This window comes from Octodon degus, unplaced genomic scaffold (assembly GCF_000260255.1).
Source record: "Octodon degus isolate 3935 unplaced genomic scaffold, OctDeg1.0 scaffold00071, whole genome shotgun sequence".
NCBI lineage: Eukaryota > Metazoa > Chordata > Mammalia > Rodentia > Octodontidae > Octodon > Octodon degus.
Genome location: NW_004524647.1, coordinates 5,451,079 through 5,456,398, shown reverse-complemented (window position 1 = coordinate 5,456,398; position 5,320 = coordinate 5,451,079).

The window sequence follows — 5,320 nt, the reverse complement described above, 5'->3', positions numbered from 1 at the left end:
CAAAAAAAGGGTATACAGATGAATGTCCATTTTGTATCTGTGTATTCAAAGTGGTTAGGATAGATATATAGTTACATTCTCTTAATGAATAGAATCATTTGTTCTAATGGTGTTTGTAAATAGGATAACAAGTTCTCATCTTGTACAGCAATTAACCACTAAGATGCATGTATGCAGTGCGTTAATTATTAAAACTGTCCTAGCGATTTGTATTGAAACTGTCTCATTGCTATTTGTTTATCTTATCAATAAAATTATTTTAAAAAATTACAAGATTGACTCACAACAGTCATCCACAGAGTCAGATGAGGAAGCATGTAGAGGGTGTTTGCACACTGGAGACTGAAGGATTCAGTCCATAGTCTGGAGCTCACTGCTAAGTTCTGTGCAAGTCCATACCAGGGGGCCAATGGGTCTGCAATGGAAGGCTGATGAGTCTACACCAGAAGGCTGATGGATCCAAGGTGGAAACTGATGAGTCTGCGCCAGAAGCCAGGAGACAACGTTCAAGCTGACAGTGAAGACCAGAGCTCCTTCGAAGAAACTGGAACCCTCCATCTTTCCTCATTTCCTTTTTATATGTTTTAAGTGATGAGCCACCCTAGGTTGGCTCCTCTATACTCTTTGGCTGTGGGATTCCTTAGCTGATTTACTGAAGCTTCTGAACATCCCAAGTAGACACAGTTGATCAACCAATACATGTATATGACTCAATATCAAAAGCTGGAAGTCAGCAGTAGTTAAATTTAGATTTATAATCTTATCTCTTAATCATCCTGAAATATAAAGAAATAAACGTTTGTAAGTTCTATATACTGAAGGTAGACAGAAGAAAATTTTCCTGACTCAATCGTTTGTTCAAGAGACTATTTAGGATGAGAAGATTAGTTGAATGTCTGGATATCATTTAGGACACTTACAACTAGAAGATCTAAAAACTCATTACACCTTAGGAATTTTGCTGTCTCGTGTAGTGAGAAAGAGATCGAAGAGTAGAGTCAGTTTTTAGAGAGCCATTTTGGGTTCTTGTCTTCATCCAAGAAGTTTATATTTGTAATCCCAAAGATACGTTATTGGAATCCCACCAAGTTAATTATTCCAATCTACCACTCCCAGTACAGCCCATGGTGAAAATAAAGACACTAAAGCGTATTTATAATTATGGGGAGCCAACAACCCCAACTCCAGCCATGGTGATGGATATCTGGAACAAAGGCCTGAACCTAGGGCTGAACCCAGGTTTTATTCAGTCATGAAGGAGGAGTGGCTTGAGGGTGAATGACTGAGAATTGCAGTAAGCTGGTGATTACTGTCAGCTGGGCTACATAGGAGGCCTGCATTTACCTCTGCGATATGCAGAGAAGGATATGCAGAAAAAGTAATTTGCATTATACTATTGAGAGTATCTAATGTTTTGGGGTCCAGTACTTCAGCTCTGATGTACAATCTTTCAAGCTCCAGGAAGTTATAGCCTCGGTCTCGAGGCTCGATCCCAGTTGACAGTGGCTCTTAGTCATATTTCAACTCAGCTCATATTAATGAGCAGCAGGCATGGTTTATCAGAGAAAAAGGCAGGCCATCTTCAAAGACTACCACCAGCACCTTAGCTAGACCAATATGCATTGCTTAAAGCCAACTGAAAGGATAAGGAAAAGTCCTAGCCAGCTCTGTACCATTTAAAAATGGACATAGGGTCAGACACAGCCAAAATGGAGACGACTGCTCTTCTTTCAAGGAGAACCACCCAGGTGGCCCTCTACACCAGTGCACATTTGAAAGACTGGTTCAATGATTGTAGCGATCCTGATCAGCATATCTGTAGTTTTCCTCTGAGTTGTAAGATAGTTGCTGGCAAATAAGTATTATGTGTAGTAATATTATAAAAAGTAGGAACATCTTAGTTTGGGGTTTCTTTATAAGAGTAAAGATATTTTTTTTCCAGAAGCCATCCCAATGTCTTCCCTTCATATCACGTTGATCAGGGATATATTTACCACACAAAGTTCTGACTTTTCCATGAGCATTTCCTTCATGTCAGTCAGTATTCAACATATGACAGAGGAGAAATCCATAGTACTTGCAAAATTGAGCTGGAGCACCTGGTGACCTATTATTGGATCATTAGAAACTATTGCTGGGAACTCTTACTGCATCACTTTATTTCAATTCCAAGAAACCAACAGATCATTCCTCAGAAAATTTAAAAGTGTTTTATATTTTCTATTTACTTTAGCTAAGGTTGGTTTTTTGTTTGTTTGTTTGTTTGTTTGTTTTGTTTTGTTTTTGTTTTTTTGGAGAACTGGAGTTTGAACTCAGGCCCTTGTGCTTTCCAGGCAAGCACTTATTCTACTGAGCCATCTCCCTGGCCCCAGAGCTAAGTTTTTACTTAATGAATTTTCTTCTTTCTTAGCTCCTATAAATATTTTCTTAGTAACATAATCAGTTTTGCAAACCTTAAGATTTTGCCAGTGGAACTAAGATTGATAACACATTCTAAGCAGTTTACATGGTGGAATACAACACAGTCTCAGAGTGAAAAAGCCACCATATCCCCATTTACAAATCTCTCACTTGGGTAAATAATGATTTAAAAGTAATCAACATTTTCATTTTCTCTTTTTCAAATGAATCATTAAATTCAGCTATATCCATACTTTCAGTTAATTTCTAAATCCAGGTAATAAAGAAACCCAGTAACTTGGGAGAAATCTTTTGGAATTATTTTATTTCTATGGGTTGAAATATATTGGTTTCTAGTGGAAATGCCATTTGATTCCAAATTATGTATATTGTGTAGCCTTTGTATGTGTTTTCCAAGTATTTAAATAAATTTGAATCAGCTCATTAGGTCCCAGACTGGTGCTGAACATAATGATTCACCCCTAAATTAATATTGTCTATCCTAAACTACTCCTGTCTAAATCACTTTAATCACTGGAAAGATTCATACTTTTCAAAAGGGTAGCCAAATTCAAATGAGTTCTGCACAAGTTCATTAGGTAGCCATTCCATTATAATCCTTGGGTCATCAAATGTGTATCTGCTTTGCTTTGAAAATGGACTGCCTAGGAGAACATAAACAGACACTTTGTATGCATTTGAAATTCATGCATGCACAGAAGGGAGGCTGTTAGGCAACCATGAAATGTTTCAGTTTTGGACACTGCTAAGTCTCAGATTCAGCCTCATTTTTTTCTTAGTTTAGCAGCTTTACTGGACACATGTTCCTGTCTTTGGGAAGCAGTTGAAATGTCAAATGCTTTCTCACATCTCATTGATAGTTGGCCATTAAAAAGGAGGCTTTATCTGGACTCTGTCTGGAACACATGATTAGAAAACACATTGTGTTGGATGCTAAAATTTGGTGATACTTAAATGAAGGCTATTCAGGAAGATCTTGGAAGCAAAACACAGGATGGCAGGCTATTGGAATGAAAAGAAATTAATCTCAAATTTGCCCCTCCCACAGCCTGCTAAAACTGTAAACAACAACAATAATCACAAAATAATAATTAAAGAACCAAATGTGCTTAGCATATTAATGAACAGATCTGTTCAGGAGCTGAGGAAGATTTGTCCAGGAATATATGTCAGGGAAGTTCCACAGAATCACTAGGGAAAGTCCCATTGCTAAGTTAGCTATAGTTCCAGAAGTGACAGAAGAGTTTGATCTGTAGATCTGCTGGTGAACTCACTAATGTACTACTTCATTCAAAATATGTAAGACAGGGCTGGACCAAATGGCTCAGCAGATTAAAATGCCTGCAAGCAGGCGCAGGGGCCAGGGGTCCCATCCCTGGGCCTACCATGTCTGTCCTGCCCCCGGGTTGCGCTGACAGGGCAATTGAGACCTGGTGTGGTGGTGCGTGGCTGTAATCCCAGCACTTGAGAGGCTGTAAACAGGAGAATCATTCCAAGTCCAATCTAATAGTAAGACCCTGAACACCCTGTAGACCCTTCCATAAAATAAAAAAAAGAAAGTAAGACATCTTTCCACTCTTGAGCACTTACTGTGAGTTAAACCCGAAAATAAGAATTCTTGGTTATTACATATAATGTTTATAGCACTTCTGTGAAGTGTTTTATTTTTTCTCTATTTTATAGATAAGACAACTTAAAGATGCTAAATAAATACCTATCTCTTTGGAATGCATGAGGGAAAATTAAGCAATGTGATTCAAGTCCAAGACTATCTGATATTAGCCCATTCTATTGCTCTACTTTCTACAGGCTTAGCTCATTCTGTTGCTCTACTTTCTAGAGGCTTCACTCACTCTGTTTCTCTACTTTCAGAGGCTTGCTGTATGTCTAGGCAGAAGAAGGAGAGAATGGAATGTACAAGAATACAAAATCCCAGAATGAGGACAGACACATAAGGTTGCAAAAGAAAAGTCTGCATGAATATGGAAGATGTAAATGCCAAGTTCATTAAAAGTCTCAATAAAAGGATTCTGCTAGGAACTTATTCCATACTAACTTTTTGCTTATTTTTTCAACAAAGCTTGCAAGTAGATTAAGAATTTTTAAAAAGAGAATTCTGTAATGTGACTCTAATTGGAGAATGCATTTTCTTCCTCTTCAAAGGTAATTAAAATGGAAAACAATTTCTTCCTAATCTTCCAACTATGCAGTCACTCAGCCTATTTTTCCACTTTTCCATCTAGAACAGGAATGGAAAAATGCTAGATATTTTTTGAAACTAGTGAGGCAATGTTAGTAAGCCAAGGGGCCAGCGAGAGGAAAGAGCTTTCTGTATATGAACAAAATTTCCATGAGGAGTTGGATGAAAATGTGATGTCATGCGTGTGATGTGTCATTGTGACAGAGAGAGAAAGAAAGAGAGAGAAAGAGAGAGAGAGAGAGAGACAGAGACAGAGACAGAGACAGAGACAGAAAGAGATTCTCACCTAAATGTACTGAGAATATTGACCAAAAATATGCATTAGTCTTTTTTGTCTCTTAGTTTCAGATAATTCTACTGAACAGGAAAATAGCCCTAGTATTTTCTCTTGTATACAAGTTTTAAAGAAACTATAATACAGGTATTAATTAAAAATCATAGGAATACTTAATTATAAGTATAAAAACACATTAGCTTTCTATAAAATACTCCTCCAGTGAAGAGTGGTGTCTTTATGTTCTATTTTACCATAATACAGGACTTTGAACAAAGGCCAATTTTCTTTTTTTTTTTTCTTATTTTTAAAGTGGAATGATTTTTTTTTTGTATGTTTTTTTTTCAAAGTTTTATTGCCAAACAGATAGCAATGAGACAGTTTCAAATCAAATCGGAAGGACAGTTTCAACAAATAATACACTG